Source organism: Lissotriton helveticus, chromosome 5_1 (genome assembly GCF_964261635.1).
Source record: "Lissotriton helveticus chromosome 5_1, aLisHel1.1, whole genome shotgun sequence".
In the NCBI taxonomy this organism is placed as follows: domain Eukaryota; kingdom Metazoa; phylum Chordata; class Amphibia; order Caudata; family Salamandridae; genus Lissotriton; species Lissotriton helveticus.
In genome coordinates, this window is record NC_136065.1 from 1647891716 (window position 1) to 1647910619 (window position 18904).

The 18904-nt window shown below is 44.2% G+C and overlaps 20 non-coding genes across 20 annotated transcripts; 13 read left to right on the plus strand and 7 right to left on the minus strand.

Moving 5' to 3' along the window:
* Positions 1–613: 613 nt before the first annotated feature.
* On the minus strand, positions 614–708 carry TRNAI-UAU (transfer RNA isoleucine (anticodon UAU)). The gene is made up of 2 exons: positions 671–708; positions 614–649 (listed from the first exon to the last, which is right to left on the minus strand). It is a non-coding gene; the product is annotated as a tRNA-Ile (tRNA).
* Positions 709–1000: 292 nt separating this feature from the next.
* On the plus strand, positions 1001–1082 carry TRNAS-GCU (transfer RNA serine (anticodon GCU)). Its single transcript has one exon. It is a non-coding gene; the product is annotated as a tRNA-Ser (tRNA).
* A 1116-nt stretch (positions 1083–2198) lies between these two features.
* On the plus strand, positions 2199–2270 carry TRNAT-UGU (transfer RNA threonine (anticodon UGU)). The gene has a single exon. It is a non-coding gene; the product is annotated as a tRNA-Thr (tRNA).
* A 1158-nt stretch (positions 2271–3428) lies between these two features.
* TRNAI-UAU (transfer RNA isoleucine (anticodon UAU)) lies at positions 3429–3523 on the minus strand. Its single transcript has 2 exons — positions 3486–3523; positions 3429–3464 (listed from the first exon to the last, which is right to left on the minus strand). It is a non-coding gene; the product is annotated as a tRNA-Ile (tRNA).
* A 292-nt stretch (positions 3524–3815) lies between these two features.
* On the plus strand, positions 3816–3897 carry TRNAS-GCU (transfer RNA serine (anticodon GCU)). The gene has a single exon. It is a non-coding gene; the product is annotated as a tRNA-Ser (tRNA).
* A 1116-nt stretch (positions 3898–5013) lies between these two features.
* Positions 5014–5085, plus strand: TRNAT-UGU (transfer RNA threonine (anticodon UGU)). Its single transcript has one exon. It is a non-coding gene; the product is annotated as a tRNA-Thr (tRNA).
* A 1158-nt stretch (positions 5086–6243) lies between these two features.
* TRNAI-UAU (transfer RNA isoleucine (anticodon UAU)) lies at positions 6244–6338 on the minus strand. Its single transcript has 2 exons — positions 6301–6338; positions 6244–6279 (listed from the first exon to the last, which is right to left on the minus strand). It is a non-coding gene; the product is annotated as a tRNA-Ile (tRNA).
* A 292-nt stretch (positions 6339–6630) lies between these two features.
* TRNAS-GCU (transfer RNA serine (anticodon GCU)) lies at positions 6631–6712 on the plus strand. The gene has a single exon. It is a non-coding gene; the product is annotated as a tRNA-Ser (tRNA).
* Positions 6713–7828: 1116 nt separating this feature from the next.
* Positions 7829–7900, plus strand: TRNAT-UGU (transfer RNA threonine (anticodon UGU)). The gene has a single exon. It is a non-coding gene; the product is annotated as a tRNA-Thr (tRNA).
* A 1169-nt stretch (positions 7901–9069) lies between these two features.
* On the minus strand, positions 9070–9164 carry TRNAI-UAU (transfer RNA isoleucine (anticodon UAU)). Its single transcript has 2 exons — positions 9127–9164; positions 9070–9105 (listed from the first exon to the last, which is right to left on the minus strand). It is a non-coding gene; the product is annotated as a tRNA-Ile (tRNA).
* A 292-nt stretch (positions 9165–9456) lies between these two features.
* Positions 9457–9538, plus strand: TRNAS-GCU (transfer RNA serine (anticodon GCU)). The gene has a single exon. It is a non-coding gene; the product is annotated as a tRNA-Ser (tRNA).
* Positions 9539–10654: 1116 nt separating this feature from the next.
* TRNAT-UGU (transfer RNA threonine (anticodon UGU)) lies at positions 10655–10726 on the plus strand. The gene has a single exon. It is a non-coding gene; the product is annotated as a tRNA-Thr (tRNA).
* Positions 10727–11867: 1141 nt separating this feature from the next.
* TRNAV-UAC (transfer RNA valine (anticodon UAC)) lies at positions 11868–11962 on the minus strand. The gene is made up of 2 exons: positions 11925–11962; positions 11868–11903 (listed from the first exon to the last, which is right to left on the minus strand). It is a non-coding gene; the product is annotated as a tRNA-Val (tRNA).
* Positions 11963–12254: 292 nt separating this feature from the next.
* Positions 12255–12337, plus strand: TRNAS-GCU (transfer RNA serine (anticodon GCU)). Its single transcript has one exon. It is a non-coding gene; the product is annotated as a tRNA-Ser (tRNA).
* Positions 12338–13453: 1116 nt separating this feature from the next.
* Positions 13454–13525, plus strand: TRNAT-UGU (transfer RNA threonine (anticodon UGU)). Its single transcript has one exon. It is a non-coding gene; the product is annotated as a tRNA-Thr (tRNA).
* Positions 13526–14666: 1141 nt separating this feature from the next.
* Positions 14667–14761, minus strand: TRNAV-UAC (transfer RNA valine (anticodon UAC)). Its single transcript has 2 exons — positions 14724–14761; positions 14667–14702 (listed from the first exon to the last, which is right to left on the minus strand). It is a non-coding gene; the product is annotated as a tRNA-Val (tRNA).
* A 292-nt stretch (positions 14762–15053) lies between these two features.
* On the plus strand, positions 15054–15135 carry TRNAS-GCU (transfer RNA serine (anticodon GCU)). The gene has a single exon. It is a non-coding gene; the product is annotated as a tRNA-Ser (tRNA).
* Positions 15136–16251: 1116 nt separating this feature from the next.
* Positions 16252–16323, plus strand: TRNAT-UGU (transfer RNA threonine (anticodon UGU)). Its single transcript has one exon. It is a non-coding gene; the product is annotated as a tRNA-Thr (tRNA).
* A 1166-nt stretch (positions 16324–17489) lies between these two features.
* On the minus strand, positions 17490–17584 carry TRNAI-UAU (transfer RNA isoleucine (anticodon UAU)). Its single transcript has 2 exons — positions 17547–17584; positions 17490–17525 (listed from the first exon to the last, which is right to left on the minus strand). It is a non-coding gene; the product is annotated as a tRNA-Ile (tRNA).
* A 292-nt stretch (positions 17585–17876) lies between these two features.
* TRNAS-GCU (transfer RNA serine (anticodon GCU)) lies at positions 17877–17958 on the plus strand. Its single transcript has one exon. It is a non-coding gene; the product is annotated as a tRNA-Ser (tRNA).
* Positions 17959–18904: the final 946 nt, after the last annotated feature.

Genomic DNA, 18904 nt, shown 5'->3' on the forward strand with positions numbered 1-18904 from the left:
GGGCTGGATAAAGAAATGAACCTGATTTCGGGAAAAGGAGTATCGTGATGGGGATGAGGAAAAGAGAACATGGACCACATTCACAAGTTAGAGAAATAAATATATTAGGTTGAATGGTTTTAAAAAGTTAACTTTGAGCATGAATTGTTTTTTTAAACTGCAAAGAATAAAAAAAATCAATGTGGGATTGGAGGCACAATCTGAGCAGAAAGCACCATAAGCTGCTATGGTGCAAATCTTATGTTGACCAGAAACATTAATATGATGACGCTCTTCTTTTGATATGTCTTTCAGTTAAATTTTATTGTAAGTAGCTGATACAGCACTGTTTGCAGCTCCTCAGTATATGGTTATCCCGTGACAACAATGTTTTCATCATATTTATTATTCAACAAATGTATTTTTAAATGCACTGATGTGGTGTTTGCATGCTATGCAAGACGGCACATCATGGAATGTTTATAAGGAGCATCGAATAGTATTGTGATATTTGCACCTGGAAGAGTCGGACACGCAGATCCTGAAAAGAAGTAAAAACTCTCTAGCAAGGGCCGTCTTTCCCCTGAGTTTAATCTTTACTTTTAGTGAAATGGTTTATGAAAAACCAGTAAGCTGCTCCAGGTGAGGCTCGAACTTACAACCTCAGCATGCCTCAATGCAAGTACTGCTGTATAAGTACCGCGCGCTAACCGATTGCGCCACTGGAGCTCACTGTTCTCATATCTCCCCAGTTGAGCCATCTAGAGCTGACCAAGTAGATACTGGCACTGCTCCCTTATTCACTGTGCAAGATCGACTCACATGCTAGCATGTTATCATGACTATTAAAAACTACAGTCCTAATGGAACAGATTTGATGATTCTGCTATATCATGTGCTCTGTCTATTGAACACCACATATATTTGCCAGTTCTGACACAGTCTAGGAGAAACTTATGATTATTTGTAATTAGCACATCGTAAGAATTTCCTAAAAAATGAAACATAGTCACCTAAGGCAGACGAGGTGGCCGAGTGGTTAAGGCGATGGACTGCTAATCCATTGTGCTCTGCACGCGTGGGTTCGAATCCCACCTTCGTCGGAACGCCATCAGACACTCTTTTGAAGGTGGGCATGTCTCGTAGTACAATTACACTCTCTTTCAAGACACAGCCATAATCCACTAGAAGGGCCCAACTGACTATTCCATTTTGGCAATTATGTCAAATTAAGGGAAGTGTTTTGTGCTTAATTGAAATTAGATCTTTCATGAAGTGTCCAGAGGATTGCCTTTCCCTCACTCCTGGCCTTCTAACTAACCCTGGTCGTAGTGGGCGTAGTGGGGCTCCGCGGAGCTACGCGGAGTGGGCGAGAAGCTACGCCCACTCCCGCACTCCGCGTAGCCCCACTACGCACCTCCCTCCCGCTCTCCCCTACATACATTATTTAAGCAACTACCCTTAATAAAACAATTTTAAAGCACTTACCGTGTCCGGGGCTCGTCCGGGGCTCCCTCTTGGAATAGCGTCGTCCTGGATACCAATGCCCATGCGCGGGAGGCCGCGCATGCGCATTGGTATCCAGGAAGGGACGCTATTCCAAGAGGGAGCCCCGGAAGAGCCCCGGACATGGTAAGTGCTTTAAAAATTGTTTTATTAAGGTTAGTTGCTTAAATAATGTATGTAGGGGAGGGCGGGAGGGAGGCGGGTGGTGGCCGAATCGGCTACGCACACGGAGTGGGCGTAGTGTTGCCGGCTACGCTGTCTACGCAAAATTTGTAGAAGGCAACACTACGCCTACTCCGTGGGCGTAGCCGATTCGGACGCCCAGGGTTACTTCTAACCAGTTTGGATAGATAGACTGATAAGAAAGCAGCTCTTACTCCTAAAGTTTCAGCCATCTCAAGTGTATGACTGTTGACATATGTCTGCCCCACAGAGACAGATCACTTCTAATAAGTGAGTTCTCTATCTGTCACTGATTGTGGACATACTAACTAGAGCTATCAGTATGGTCATAAATGTGAATACTCTTATGTTCTCAAATCAAAATGGAGTTTTTCCTACTTCCAAGAAAAGTGTCTTAAGCATGCTCTTCAATTTGTGCACGCATGTAGACATTCAAATGCAACTGCATTTCCATACAGAGTCTCAAAATCATAGATATCTTCATACCGCAGTAAGAATACATGAAGCGATTTACATACTGCAGGCAGGCTGGCCTTGTAGCTCAGTGGCAGAGCACTGGTCTTGTAAACCAGGGGTCATGAGTTCAAGCCTCATCAGGGCCTTTTTATATGTGAGTTTCTGTATGTTGTTTCCAAGTCATTCTTTCTAGGAGTCACACCTTGTCTTAAGTTTGCTTATTGACAAGCTTCCCTTTCCTGCTTTCATCGTATCAAGAAGACTTCATGAAAACCATTGAACCATAAACTATCGCCTCACCCCTTCCGATCGCCTGACAAACGCCATTCTCACCCCGCCGGGCAAGCCCTGCCGGGCAAAGCCAAATAAGCCATGCATAATTGAAGTTCCTTTGAAAGTCAGAGCGAGGACTATGACCTCTGTTCAGACTGAGTCTGCATCCACAGAAAGGATGAAATAAGGATCTAGAAATTTCACCAAGGAGATGTGAACTTCATCCCCCTTAAAATACTTTTCCTCCCAGATGCCCCGGCTCTTAGGCAAATGAGGTTAATCTTCAAAACCCCACCCCCACTAACCATAAATATCCGACTCTCCTGCTGTCCATTCAAATGATACAAGGTATCTTGTACATAGAGAGAATGTGAGAAAAAGCAGAATCGCTTCATAGATTTGGTGACCTTGGATGGGTGGGCTGGATAAAGAAGTGAACCTGTTTTCGGGAAAAGGAGTATCGTGATGGGGATGAGGAAAAGAGAACATGGACCACATTCACAAGTTAGAGAAATAAATATATTAGGTTGAATGGTTTTAAAAAGTTAACTTTGAGCATGAATTGTTTTTTTAAACTGCAAAGAATAAAAAAAATCAATGTGGGATTGGAGGCACAATCTGAGCAGAAAGCACCATAAGCTGCTATGGTGCAACTCTTATGTTGACTAGAAACATTAATATGATGACGCTCTTCTTTTGATATGTCTTTCAGTTACATTTTACTGTAAGTAGCTGATACAGCACTGTTTGCAGCTCCTCAGTATATGGTTATCCCGTGACAACAATGTTTTCATCATATTTATTATTCTACAAATGTATTTTTAAATGCACTGATGTGGTGTTTGCATGCTATGCAAGACGGCACATCATGGAATGTTTATAAGGAGCATCGAATAGGATCGTGATATTTGCACCTGGAAGAGTCGGACACGCAGATCCTGAAAAGAAGTAAAAACTCTCTAGCAAGGGCCGTCTTTCCCCTGAGTTTAATCTTTAGTTTTAGTGAAATGGTTTATGAAAAACCAGTAAGCTGCTCCAGGTGAGGCTCGAACTCACAACCTCGGCATGCCTCAATGCAAGTACTGCTGTATAAGTACCGCACGCTAACCGATTGCGCCACTGGAGCTCACTGTTCTCATACCTCCCCAGTTGAGCCATCTAGAGCTGACCAAGTAGATACTGGCAATGCTCCCTTATTCACTGTGCAAGATCGACTCACATGCTAGCATGTTATCATGACTATTAAAAACTACAGTCCTAATGGAACAGATTTGATGATTCTGCTATATCATGTGCTCTGTCTATTGAACACCACATATATTTGCCAGTTCTGACACAGTCTAGGAGAAACTTATGATTATTTGTAATTAGCACATCGTAAGAATTTCCTAAAAAATGAAACATAGTCACCTAAGGCAGACGAGGTGGCCGAGTGGTTAAGGCGATGGACTGCTAATCCATTGTGCTCGGCACGCGTGGGTTCTAATCCCACCTTCGTCGGAACGCCATCAGACACTCTTTTGAAGGTGGGCATGTCTCGTAGTACAATTACACTCTCTTTCAAGACACAGCCATAATCCACTAGAAGGGCCCAACTGACTATTCCATTTTGGCACTTATGTCAAATTAAGGGAAGTGTTTTGTGCTTAATTGAAATTAGATCTTTCATGAAGTGTCCAGAGGATTGCCTTTCCCTCACTCCTGGCCTTCTAACTAACCCTGGTCGTAGTGGGCGTAGTGGGGCTCCGCGGAGCTACGCGGAGTGGGCGAGAAGCTACGCCCACTCCCGCACTCCGCGTAGCCCCACTACGCACCTCCCTCCCGCTCTCCCCTACATACATTATTTAAGCAACTACCCTTAATAAAACAATTTTAAAGCACTTACCGTGTCCGGGGCTCGTCCGGGGCTCCCTCTTGGAATAGCGTCGTCCTGGATACCAATGCCCATGCGCGGGAGGCCGCGCATGCGCATTGGTATCCAGGAAGGGACGCTATTCCAAGAGGGAGCCCCGGAAGAGCCCCGGACATGGTAAGTGCTTTAAAAATTGTTTTATTAAGGTTAGTTGCTTAAATAATGTATGTAGGGGAGGGCGGGAGGGAGGCGGGTGGTGGCCGAATCGGCTACGCACACGGAGTGGGCGTAGTGTTGCCGGCTACGCTGTCTACGCAAAATGCGTAGAAGGCAACACTACGCCTACTCCGTGGGCGTAGCCGATTCGGACGCCCAGGGTTACTTCTAACCAGTTTGGATAGATAGACTGATAAGAAAGCAGCTCTTACTCCTAAAGTTTCAGCCATCTCAAGTGTATGACTGTTGACATATGTCTGCCCCACAGAGACAGATCACTTCTAATAAGTGAGTTCTCTATCTGTCACTGATTGTGGACATACTAACTAGAGCTATCAGTATGGTCATAAATGTGAATACTCTTATGTTCTCAAATCAAAATGGAGTTTTTCCTACTTCCAAGAAAAGTGTCTTAAGCATGCTCTTCAATTTGTGCACGCATGTAGACATTCAAATGCAACTGCATTTCCATACAGAGTCTCAAAATCATAGATATCTTCATACCGCAGTAAGAATACATGAAGCGATTTACATACTGCAGGCAGGCTGGCCTTGTAGCTCAGTGGCAGAGCACTGGTCTTGTAAACCAGGGGTCATGAGTTCAAGCCTCATCAGGGCCTTTTTATATGTGAGTTTCTGTATGTTGTTTCCAAGTCATTCTTTCTAGGAGTCACACCTTGTCTTAAGTTTGCTTATTGACAAGCTTCCCTTTCCTGCTTTCATCGTATCAAGAAGACTTCATGAAAACCATTGAACCATAAACTATCGCCTCACCCCTTCCGATCGCCTGACAAACGCCATTCTCACCCCGCCGGGCAAGCCCTGCCGGGCAAAGCCAAATAAGCCATGCATAATTGAAGTTCCTTTGAAAGTCAGAGCGAGGACTATGACCTCTGTTCAGACTGAGTCTGCATCCACAGAAAGGATGAAATAAGGATCTAGAAATTTCACCAAGGAGATGTGAACTTCATCCCCCTTAAAATACTTTTCCTCCCAGATGCCCCGGCTCTTAGGCAAATGAGGTTAATCTTCAAAACCCCACCCCCACTAACCATAAATATCCGACTCTCCTGCTGTCCATTCAAATGATACAAGGTATCTTGTACATAGAGAGAATGTGAGAAAAAGCAGAATCGCTTCATAGATTTGGTGACCTTGGATGGGTGGGCTGGATAAAGAAGTGAACCTGTTTTCGGGAAAAGGAGTATCGTGATGGGGATGAGGAAAAGAGAACATGGACCACATTCACAAGTTAGAGAAATAAATATATTAGGTTGAATGGTTTTAAAAAGTTAACTTTGAGCATGAATTGTTTTTTTAAACTGCAAAGAATAAAAAAAATCAATGTGGGATTGGAGGCACAATCTGAGCAGAAAGCACCATAAGCTGCTATGGTGCAACTCTTATGTTGACTAGAAACATTAATATGATGACGCTCTTCTTTTGATATGTCTTTCAGTTACATTTTACTGTAAGTAGCTGATACAGCACTGTTTGCAGCTCCTCAGTATATGGTTATCCCGTGACAACAATGTTTTCATCATATTTATTATTCTACAAATGTATTTTTAAATGCACTGATGTGGTGTTTGCATGCTATGCAAGACGGCACATCATGGAATGTTTATAAGGAGCATCGAATAGGATTGTGATATTTGCACCTGGAAGAGTCGGACACGCAGATCCTGAAAAGAAGTAAAAACTCTCTAGCAAGGGCCGTCTTTCCCCTGAGTTTAATCTTTAGTTTTAGTGAAATGGTTTATGAAAAACCAGTAAGCTGCTCCAGGTGAGGCTCGAACTCACAACCTCGGCATGCCTCAATGCAAGTACTGCTGTATAAGTACCGCACGCTAACCGATTGCGCCACTGGAGCTCACTGTTCTCATACCTCCCCAGTTGAGCCATCTAGAGCTGACCAAGTAGATACTGGCAATGCTCCCTTATTCACTGTGCAAGATCGACTCACATGCTAGCATGTTATCATGACTATTAAAAACTACAGTCCTAATGGAACAGATTTGATGATTCTGCTATATCATGTGCTCTGTCTATTGAACACCACATATATTTGCCAGTTCTGACACAGTCTAGGAGAAACTTATGATTATTTGTAATTAGCACATCGTAAGAATTTCCTAAAAAATGAAACATAGTCACCTAAGGCAGACGAGGTGGCCGAGTGGTTAAGGCGATGGACTGCTAATCCATTGTGCTCGGCACGCGTGGGTTCTAATCCCACCTTCGTCGGAACGCCATCAGACACTCTTTTGAAGGTGGGCATGTCTCGTAGTACAATTACACTCTCTTTCAAGACACAGCCATAATCCACTAGAAGGGCCCAACTGACTATTCCATTTTGGCACTTATGTCAAATTAAGGGAAGTGTTTTGTGCTTAATTGAAATTAGATCTTTCATGAAGTGTCCAGAGGATTGCCTTTCCCTCACTCCTGGCCTTCTAACTAACACTGGTCGTAGTGGGCGTAGTGGGGCTCCGCGGAGCTACGCGGAGTGGGCGAGAAGCTACGCCCACTCCCGCACTCCGCGTAGCCCCACTACGCACCTCCCTCCCGCTCTCCCCTACATACATTATTTAAGCAACTACCCTTAATAAAACAATTTTAAAGCACTTACCGTGTCCGGGGCTCGTCCGGGGCTCCCTCTTGGAATAGCGTCGTCCTGGATACCAATGCCCATGCGCGGGAGGCCGCGCATGCGCATTGGTATCCAGGAAGGGACGCTATTCCAAGAGGGAGCCCCGGAAGAGCCCCGGACATGGTAAGTGCTTTAAAAATTGTTTTATTAAGGTTAGTTGCTTAAATAATGTATGTAGGGGAGGGCGGGAGGGAGGCGGGTGGCGGCCGAATCGGCTACGCACACGGAGTGGGCGTAGTGTTGCCGGCTACGCTGTCTACGCAAAATGCGTAGAAGGCAACACTACGCCTACTCCGTGGGCGTAGCCGATTCGGACGCCCAGGGTTACTTCTAACCAGTTTGGATAGATAGACTGATAAGAAAGCAGTTCTTACTCCTAAAGTTTCAGCCATCTCAAGTGTATGACTGTTGACATATGTCTGCCCCACAGAGACAGATCACTTCTAATAAGTGAGTTCTCTATCTGTCACTGATTGTGGACATACTAACTAGAGCTATCAGTATGGTCATAAATGTGAATACTCTTATGTTCTCAAATCAAAATGGAGTTTTTCCTACTTCCAAGAAAAGTGTCTTAAGCATGCTCTTCAATTTGTGCACGCATGTAGACATTCAAATGCAACTGCATTTCCATACAGAGTCTCAAAATCATAGATATCTTCATACCGCAGTAAGAATACATGAAGCGATTTACATACTGCAGGCAGGCTGGCCTTGTAGCTCAGTGGCAGAGCACTGGTCTTGTAAGCCAGGGGTCATGAGTTCAAGCCTCATCAGGGTCTTTTTATATGTGAGTTTCTGTATGTTGTTTCCAAGTCATTCTTTCTAGGAGTCACACCTTGTCTTAAGTTTGCTTATTGACAAGCTTCCCTTTCCTGCTTTCATCGTATCAAGAAGACTTCATGAAAACCATTGAACCATAAACTATCGCCTCACCCCTTCCGATCGCCTGACGAACGCCTGACAAACGCCATTCTCACCCCGCCGGGCAAGCCCTGCCGGGCAAAGCCAAATAAGCCATGCATAATTGAAGTTCCTTTGAAAGTCAGAGCGAGGACTATGACCTCTGTTCAGACTGAGTCTGCATCCACAGAAAGGATGAAATAAGGATCTAGAAATTTCACCAAGGAGATGTGAACTTCATCCCCCTTAAAATACTTTTCCTCCCAGATGCCCCGGCTCTTAGGGAAATGAGGTTAATCTTCAAAACCCCACCCCCACTAACCATAAATATCCGACTCTCCTGCTGTCCATTCAAATGATACAAGGTATCTTGTACATAGAGAGAATGTGAGAAAAAGCAGAATCGCTTCATAGATTTGGTGAGCTTGGATGGGTGGGCTGGATAAAGAAGTGAACCTGATTTCGGGAAAAGGAGTATCGTGATGGGGATGAGGAAAAGAGAACATGGACCACATTCACAAGTTAGAGAAATAAATATATTAGGTTGAATGGTTTTAAAAAGTTAACTTTGAGCATGAATTGTTTTTTTAAACTGCAAAGAATAAAAAAAATCAATGTGGGATTGGAGGCACAATCTGAGCAGAAAGCACCATAAGCTGCTATGGTGCAACTCTTATGTTGACTAGAAACATTAATATGATGACGCTCTTCTTTTGATATGTCTTTCAGTTACATTTTACTGTAAGTAGCTGATACAGCACTGTTTGCAGCTCCTCAGTATATGGTTATCCCGTGACAACAATGTTTTCATCATATTTATTATTCTACAAATGTATTTTTAAATGCACTGATGTGGTGTTTGCATGCTATGCAAGACGGCACATCATGGAATGTTTATAAGGAGCATCGAATAGGATTGTGATATTTGCACCTGGAAGAGTCGGACACGCAGATCCTGAAAAGAAGTAAAAACTCTCTAGCAAGGGCCGTCTTTCCCCTGAGTTTAATCTTTAGTTTTAGTGAAATGGTTTATGAAAAACCAGTAAGCTGCTCCAGGTGAGGCTCGAACTCACAACCTCGGAATGCCTCAATGCAAGTACTGCTGTATAAGTACCGCACGCTTACCGATTGCGCCACTGGAGCTCACTGTTCTCATACCTCCCCAGTTGAGCCATCTAGAGCTGACCAAGTAGATACTGGCAATGCTCCCTTATTCACTGTGCAAGATCGACTCACATGCTAGCATGTTATCATGACTATTAAAAACTACAGTCCTAATGGAACAGATTTGATAATTCTGCTATATCATGTGCTCTGTCTATTGAACACCACATATATTTGCCAGTTCTGACACAGTCTAGGAGAAACTTATGATTATTTGTAATTAGCACATCGTAAGAATTTCCTAAAAAATGAAACATAGTCACCTAAGGCAGACGAGGTGGCCGAGTGGTTAAGGCGATGGACTGCTAATCCATTGTGCTCTGCACGCGTGGGTTCTAATCCCACCTTCGTCGGAACGCCATCAGACACTCTTTTGAAGGTGGGCATGTCTCGTAGTACAATTACACTCTCTTTCAAGACACAGCCATAATCCACTAGAAGGGCCCAACTGACTATTCCATTTTGGCAATTATGTCAAATTAAGGGAAGTGTTTTGTGCTTAATTGAAATTAGATCTTTCATGAAGTGTCCAGAGGATTGCCTTTCCCTCACTCCTGGCCTTCTAACTAACACTGGTCGTAGTGGGCGTAGTGGGGCTCCGCGGAGCTACGCGGAGTGGGCGAGAAGCTACACCCACTCCCGCACTCCGCGTAGCCCCACTACGCACCTCCCTCCCGCTCTCCCCTACATACATTATTTAAGCAACTACCCTTAATAAAACAATTTTAAAGCACTTACCGTGTCCGGGGCTCATCCGGGGCTCCCTCTTGGAATAGCGTCGTCCTGGATACCAATGCCCATGCGCGGGAGGCCGCGCATGCGCATTGGTATCCAGGAAGGGACGCTATTGCAAGAGGGAGCCCCGGAAGAGCCCCGGACATGGTAAGTGCTTTAAAAATTGTTTTATTAAGGTTAGTTGCTTAAATAATGTATGTAGGGGAGGGCGGGAGGGAGGCGGGTGGCGGCCGAATCGGCTACGCACACGGAGTGGGCGTAGTGTTGCCGGCTACGCTGTCTACGCAAAATGCGTAGAAGGCAACACTACGCCTACTCCGTGGGCGTAGCCGATTCGGACGCCCAGGGTTACTTCTAACCAGTTTGGATAGATAGACTAATAAGAAAGCAGCTCTTACTCCTAAAGTTTCAGCCATCTCAAGTGTATGACTGTTGACATATGTCTGCCCCACAGAGACAGATCACTTCTAATAAGTGAGTTCTCTATCTGTCACTGATTGTGGACATACTAACTAGAGCTATCAGTATGGTCATAAATGTGAATACTCTTATGTTCTCAAATCAAAATGGAGTTTTTCCTACTTCCAAGAAAAGTGTCTTAAGCATGCTCTTCAATTTGTGCACGCATGTAGACATTCAAATGCAACTGCATTTCCATGCAGAGTCTCAAAATCATAGATATCTTCATACCGCAGTAAGAATACATGAAGCGATTTACATACTGCAGGCAGGCTGGCCTTGTAGCTCAGTGGCAGAGCACTGGTCTTGTAAGCCAGGGGTCATGAGTTCAAGCCTCATCAGGGTCTTTTTATATGTGAGTTTCTGTATGTTGTTTCCAAGTCATTCTTTCTAGGAGTCACACCTTGTCTTAAGTTTGCTTATTGACAAGCTTCCCTTTCCTGCTTTCATCGTATCAAGAAGACTTCATGAAAACCATTGAACCATAAACTATTTCCTCACCCCTTCCGATCGCCTGACGAACGCCTGACAAACGCCATTCTCACCCCGCCGGGCAAAGCCAAATAAGCCATGCATATTTGAAGTTCCTTTGAAAGTCAGAGCGAGGACTATGACCTCTGTTCCGACTGAGTCTGCATCCACAGAAAGGATGAAATAAGGATCTAGAAATTTCACCAAAGAGATGTGAACTTCATCCCCCTTAAAATACTTTTCCTCCCAGATGCCCCGGCTCTTAGTCAAATGAGGTTAATCTTCAAAACCCCACCCCCACTAACCATAAATATCCGACTCTCCTGCTGTCCATTCAAATGATACAAGGTATCTTGTACATAGAGAGAATGTGAGAAAAAGCAGAATCGCTTCATAGATTTGGTGACCTTGGATGGGTGGGCTGGATAAAGAAATGAACCTGATTTCGGGAAAAGGAGTATCGTGATGGGGATGAGGAAAAGAGAACATGGACCACATTCACAAGTTAGAGAAATAAATATATTAGGTTGAATGGTTTTAAAAAGTTAACTTTGAGCATGAATTGTTTTTTTAAACTGCAAAGAATAAAAAAAATCAATGTGGGATTGGAGGCACAATCTGAGCAGAAAGCACCATAAGCTGCTATGGTGCAACTCTTATGTTGACTAGAAACATTAATATGATGACGCTCTTCTTTTGATATGTCTTTCAGTTACATTTTATTGTAAGTAGCTGATACAGCACTGTTTGCAGCTCCTCAGTATATGGTTATCCCGTGACAACAATGTTTTCATCATATTTATTATTCTACAAATGTATTTTTAAATGCACTGATGTGGTGTTTGCATGCTATGCAAGACGGCACATCATGGAATGTTTATAAGGAGCATCGAATAGGATTGTGATATTTGCACCTGGAAGAGTCGGACACGCAGATCCTGAAAAGAAGTAAAAACTCTCTAGCTTTACTAGAGCTACTTTACTTTTAGTGAAATGGTTTATGAAAAACCAGTAAGCTGCTCCAGGTGAGGCTCGAACTCACAACCTCGGCATGCCTCAATGCAAGTACTGCTGTGTAAGTACCGCGCGCTAACCGATTGCGCCACTGGAGCTCACTGTTCTCATACCTCGCCAGTTGAGCCATCTAGAGCTGACCAAGTAGATACTGGCACTGCTCCCTTATTCACTGTGCAAGATCGACTCACATGCTAGCATGTTATCATGACTATTAAAAACTACAGTCCTAATGGAACAGATTTGATAATTCTGCTATATCATGTGCTCTGTCTATTGAACACCACATATATTTGCCAGTTCTGACACAGTCTAGGAGAAACTTATGATTATTTGTAATTAGCACATCGTAAGAATTTCCTAAAAAATGAAACATAGTCTCCTAAGGCAGACGAGGTGGCCGAGTGGTTAAGGCGATGGACTGCTAATCCATTTGTGCTCTGCACACGTGGGTTCGAATCCCACCTTCGTCGGAACGCCATCAGACACTCTTTTGAAGGTGGGCATGTCTCGTAGTACAATTACACTCTCTTTCAAGACACAGCCATAATCCACTAGAAGGGCCCAACTGACTATTCCATTTTGGCAATTATGTCAAATTAAGGGAAGTGTTTTGTGCTTAATTGAAATTAGATCTTTCATGAAGTGTCCAGAGGATTGCCTTTCCCTCACTCCTGGCCTTCTAACTAACCCTGGTCGTTGTGGGCGTAGTGGGACTCCGCGGAGCTACGCGGAGTGGGCGAGAAGCTACGCCCACTCCCGCACTCTGCGTAGCCCCACTACGCACCTCCCTCCCGCTCTCCCCTACATACATTATTTAAGCAACTACCCTTAATAAAACAATTTTAAAGCACTTACCGTGTCCGGGGCTCGTCCGGGGCTCCCTCTTGGAATAGCGTCGTCCTGGATACCAATGCCCATGCGCGGGAGGCCGCGCATGCGCATTGGTATCCAGGAAGGGACGCTATTCCAAGAGGGAGCCCCGGAAGAGCCCCGGACATGGTAAGTGCTTTAAAAATTGTTTTATTAAGGTTAGTTGCTTAAATAATGTATGTAGGGGAGGGCGGGAGGGAGGCGGGTGGCGGCCGAATCGGCTACGCACACGGAGTGGGCGTAGTGTTGCCGGCTACGCTGTCTACGCAAAATGCGTAGAAGGCAACACTACGCCTACTCCGTGGGCATAGCCGATTCGGACGCCCAGGGTTACTTCTAACCAGTTTGGATAGATAGACTGATAAGAAAGCAGCTCTTACTCCTAAAGTTTCAGCCATCTCAAGTGTATGACTGTTGACATATGTCTGCCCCACAGAGACAGATCACTTCTAATAAGTGAGTTCTCTATCTGTCACTGATTGTGGACATACTAACTAGAGCTATCAGTATGGTCATAAATGTGAATACTCTTATGTTCTCAAATCAAAATGGAGTTTTTCCTACTTCCAAGAAAAGTGTCTTAAGCATGCTCTTCAATTTGTGCACGCATGTAGACATTCAAATGCAACTGCATTTCCATACAGAGTCTCAAAATCATAGATATCTTCATACCGCAGTAAGAATACATGAAGCGATTTACATACTGCAGGCAGGCTGGCCTTGTAGCTCAGTGGCAGAGCACTGGTCTTGTAAACCAGGGGTCATGAGTTCAAGCCTCATCAGGGCCTTTTTATATGTGAGTTTCTGTATGTTGTTTCCAAGTCATTCTTTCTAGGAGTCACACCTTGTCTTAAGTTTGCTTATTGACAAGCTTCCCTTTCCTGCTTTCATCGTATCAAGAAGACTTCATGAAAACCATTGAACCATAAACTATCGCCTCACCCCTTCCGATCGCCTGACGAACGCCTGACAAACGCCATTCTCACCCCACCGGGCAAAGCCAAATAAGCCATGCATATTTGAAGTTCCTTTGAAAGTCAGAGCGAGGACTATGACCTCTGTTCCGACTGAGTCTGCATCCACAGAAAGGATGAAATAAGGATCTAGAAATTTCACCAAGGAGATATGAACTTCATCCCCCTTAAAATACTTTTCCTCCCAGATGCCCCTGCTCTTAGTCAAATGAGGTTAATCTTCAAAACCCCACCCCCACTAACCATAAATATCCGACTCTCCTGCTGTCCATTCAAATGATACAAGGTATCTTGTACATAGAGAGAATGTGAGAAAAAGCAGAATCGCTTCATAGATTTGGTGACCTTGGATGGGTGGGCTGGATAAAGAAGTGAACCTGATTTCGGGAAAAGGAGTATCGTGATGGGGATGAGGAAAAGAGAACATGGACCACATTCACAAGTTAGAGAAATAAATATATTAGGTTGAATGGTTTTAAAAAGTTAACTTTGAGCATGAATTGTTTTTTTAAACTGCAAAGAATAAAAAAAATCAATGTGGGATTGGAGGCACAATCTGAGCAGAAAGCACCATAAGCTGCTATGGTGCAACTCTTATGTTGACTAGAAACATTAATATGATGACGCTCTTCTTTTGATATGTCTTTCAGTTAAATTTTATTGTAAGTAGCTGATACAGCACTGTTTGCAGCTCCTCAGTATATGGTTATCCCGTGACAACAATGTTTTCATCATATTTATTATTCTACAAATGTATTTTTAAAAGCACTGATGTGGTGTTTGCATGCTATGCAAGACGGCACATCATGGAATGTTTATAAGGAGCATCGAATAGGATTGTGATATTTGCACCTGGAAGAGTCGGACACGCAGATCCTGAAAAGAAGTAAAAACTCTCTAGCTTTACTAGAGCTACTTTACTTTTAGTGAAATGGTTTATGAAAAACCAGTAAGCTGCTCCAGGTGAGGCTCAAACTCACAACCTCGGCATGCCTCAATGCAAGTACTGCTGTGTAAGTACCGCGCGCTAACCGATTGCGCCACTGGAGCTCACTGTTCTCATACCTCCCCAGTTGAGCCATCTAGAGCTGACCAAGTAGATACTGGCACTGCTTCCTTATTCACTGTGCAAGATCGACTCACATGCTAGCATGTTATCATGACTATTAAAAACTACAGTCCTAATGGAACAGATTTGATAATTCTGCTATATCATGTGCTCTGTCTATTGAACACCACATATATTTGCCAGTTCTGACACAGTCTAGGAGAAACTTATGATTATTTGTAATTAGCACATCGTAAGAATTTCCTAAAAAATGAAACATAGTCACCTAAGGCAGACGAGGTGGCCGAGTGGTTAAGGCGATGGACTGCTAATCCATTGTGCTCTGCACGCGTGGGTTCGAATCCCACCTTCGTCGGAACGCCATCAGACACTCTTTTGAAGGTGGGCATGTCTCGTAGTACAATTACACTCTCTTTCAAGACACAGCCATAATCCACTAGAAGGGCCCAACTGACTATTCCATTTTGGCAATTATGTCAAATTAAGGGAAGTGTTTTGTGCTTAATTGAAATTAGATCTTTCATGAAGTGTCCAGAGGATTGCCTTTCCCTCACTCCTGGCCTTCTAACTAACCCTGGTCGTAGTGGGCGTAGTGGGACTCCGCGGAGCTACGCGGAGTGGGCGAGAAGCTACGCCCACTCCCGCACTCCGCGTAGCCCCACTACGCACCTCCCTCCCGCTCTCCCCTACATACATTATTTAAGCAACTACCCTTAATAAAACAATTTTAAAGCACTTACCGTGTCCGGGGCTCGTCCGGGGCTCCCTCTTGGAATAGCGTCGTCCTGGATACCAATGCCCATGCGCGGGAGGCCGCGCATGCGCATTGGTATCCAGGAAGGGACGCTATTCCAAGAGGGAGCCCCGGAAGAGCCCCGGACATGGTAAGTGCTTTAAAAATTGTTTTATTAAGGTTAGTTGCTTAAATAATGTATGTAGGGGAGGGCGGGAGGGAGGCGGGTGGCGGCCGAATCAGCTACGCACACGGAGTGGGCGTAGTGTTGCCGGCTACGCTGTCTACGCAAAATGCGTAGAAGGCAACACTACGCCTACTCCGTGGGCGTAGCCGATTCGGATGCCCAGGGTTACTTCTAACCAGTTTGGATAGATAGACTGATAAGAAAGCAGCTCTTACTCCTAAAGTTTCAGCCATCTCAAGTGTATGACTGTTGACATATGTCTGCCCCACAGAGACAGATCACTTCTAATAAGTGAGTTCTCTATCTGTCACTGATTGTGGACATACTAACTAGAGCTATCAGTATGGTCATAAATGTGAATACTCTTATGTTCTCAAATCAAAATGGAGTTTTTCCTACTTCCAAGAAAAGTGTCTTAAGCATGCTCTTCAATTTGTGCACGCATGTAGACATTCAAATGCAACTGCATTTCCATGCAGAGTCTCAAAATCATAGATATCTTCATACCGCAGTAAGAATACATGAAGCGATTTACATACTGCAGGCAGGCTGGCCTTGTAGCTCAGTGGCAGAGCACTGGTCTTGTAAGCCAGGGGTCATGAGTTCAAGCCTCATCAGGGTCTTTTTATATGTGAGTTTCTGTATGTTGTTTCCAAGTCATTCTTTCTAGGAGTCACACCTTGTCTTAAGTTTGCTTATTGACAAGCTTCCCTTTCCTGCTTTCATCGTATCAAGAAGACTTCATGAAAACCATTGAACCATAAACTATTGCCTCACCCCTTCCGATCGCCTGACGAACGCCTGACAAACGCCTGACAAACGCCATTCTCACCCCGCCGGGCAAAGCCAAATAAGCCATGCATATTTGAAGTTCCTTTGAAAGTCAGAGCGAGGACTATGACCTCTGTTCCGACTGAGTCTGCATCCACAGAAAGGATGAAATAAGGATCTAGAAATTTCACCAAAGAGATGTGAACTTCATCCCCCTTAAAATACTTTTCCTCCCAGATGCCCCGGCTCTTAGTCAAATGAGGTTAATCTTCAAAACCCCACCCCCACTAACCATAAATATCCGACTCTCCTGCTGTCCATTCAAATGATACAAGGTATCTTGTACATAGAGAGAATGTGAGAAAAAGCAGAATCGCTTCATAGATTTGGTGACCTTGGATGGGTGGGCTGGATAAAGAAATGAACCTGATTTCGGGAAAAGGAGTATCGTGATGGGGATGAGGAAAAGAGAACATGGACCACATTCACAAGTTAGAGAAATAAATATATTAGGTTGAATGGTTTTAAAAAGTTAACTTTGAGCATGAATTGTTTTTTTAAACTGCAAAGAATAAAAAAAATCAATGTGGGATTGGAGGCACAATCTGAGCAGAAAGCACCATAAGCTGCTATGGTGCAACTCTTATGTTGACTAGAAACATTAATATGATGACGCTCTTCTTTTGATATGTCTTTCAGTTACATTTTACTGTAAGTAGCTGATACAGCACTGTTTGCAGCTCCTCAGTATATGGTTATCCCGTGACAACAATGTTTTCATCATATTTATTATTCTACAAATGTATTTTTAAATGCACTGATGTGGTGTTTGCATGCTATGCAAGACGGCACATCATGGAATGTTTATAAGGAGCATCGAATAGGATTGTGATATTTGCACCTGGAAGAGTCGGACACGCAGATCCTGAAAAGAAGTAAAAACTCTCTAGCAAGGGCCGTCTTTCCCCTGAGTTTAATCTTTAGTTTTAGTGAAATGGTTTATGAAAAACCAGTAAGCTGCTCCAGATGAGGCTCGAACTCACAACCTCGGCATGCCTCAATGCATGTACTGCTGTATAAGTACCGCACGCTAACCGATTGCGCCACTGGAGCTCACTGTTCTCATACCTCCCCAGTTGAGCCATCTAGAGCTGACCAAGTAGATACTGGCAATGCTCCCTTATTCACTGTGCAAGATCGACTCACATGCTAGCATGTTATCATGACTATTAAAAACTACAGTCCTAATGGAACAGATTTGATAATTCTGCTATATCATGTGCTCTGTCTATTGAACACCACATATATTTGCCAGTTCTGACACAGTCTAGGAGAAACTTATGATTATTTGTAATTAGCACATCGTAAGAATTTCCTAAAAAATGAAACATAGTCACCTAAGGCAGACGAGGTGGCCGAGTGGTTAAGGCGATGGACTGCTAATCCATTGTGCTCTGCACGCGTGGGTTCTAATCCCACCTTCGTCGGAACGCCATCAGACACTCTTTTGAAGGTGGGCATGTCTCGTAGTACAATTACACTCTCTTTCAAGACACAGCCATAATCCACTAGAAGGGCCCAACTGACTATTCCATTTTGGCAATTATGTCAAATTAAGGGAAGTGTTTTGTGCTTAATTGAAATTAGATCTTTCATGAAGTGTCCAGAGGATTGCCTTTCCCTCACTCCTGGCCTTCTAACTAACACTGGTCGTAGTGGGCGTAGTGGGGCTCCGCGGAGCTACGCGGAGTGGGCGAGAAGCTACGCCCACTCCCGCACTCCGCGTAGCCCCACTACGCACCTCCCTCCCGCTCTCCCCTACATACATTATTTAAGCAACTACCCTTAATAAAACAATTTTAAAGCACTTACCGTGTCCGGGGCTCGTCCGGGGCTCCCTCTTGGAATAGCGTCGTCCTGGATACCAATGCCCATGCGCGGGAGGCCGCGCATGCGCATTGGTATCCAGGAAGGGACGCTATTCCAAGAGGGAGCCCCGGAAGAGCCCCGGACATGGTAAGTGCTTTAAAAATTGTTTTATTAAGGTTAGTTGCTTAAATAATGTATGTAGGGGAGGGCGGGAGGGAGGCGGGTGGCGGCCGAATCGGCTACGCACACGGAGTGGGCGTAGTGTTGCCGGCTACGCTGTCTACGCAAAATGCGTAGAAGGCAACACTACGCCTACTCCGTGGGCGTAGCCGATTCGGACGCCCAGGGTTACTTCTAACCAGTTTGGATAGATAGACTGATAAGAAAGCAGCTCTTACTCCTAAAGTTTCAGCCATCTCAAGTGTATGACTGTTGACATATGTCTGCCCCACAGAGACAGATCACTTCTAATAAGTGAGTTCTCTATCTGTCACTGATTGTGGACATACTAACTAGAGCTATCAGTATGGTCATAAATGTGAATACTCTTATGTTCTCAAATCA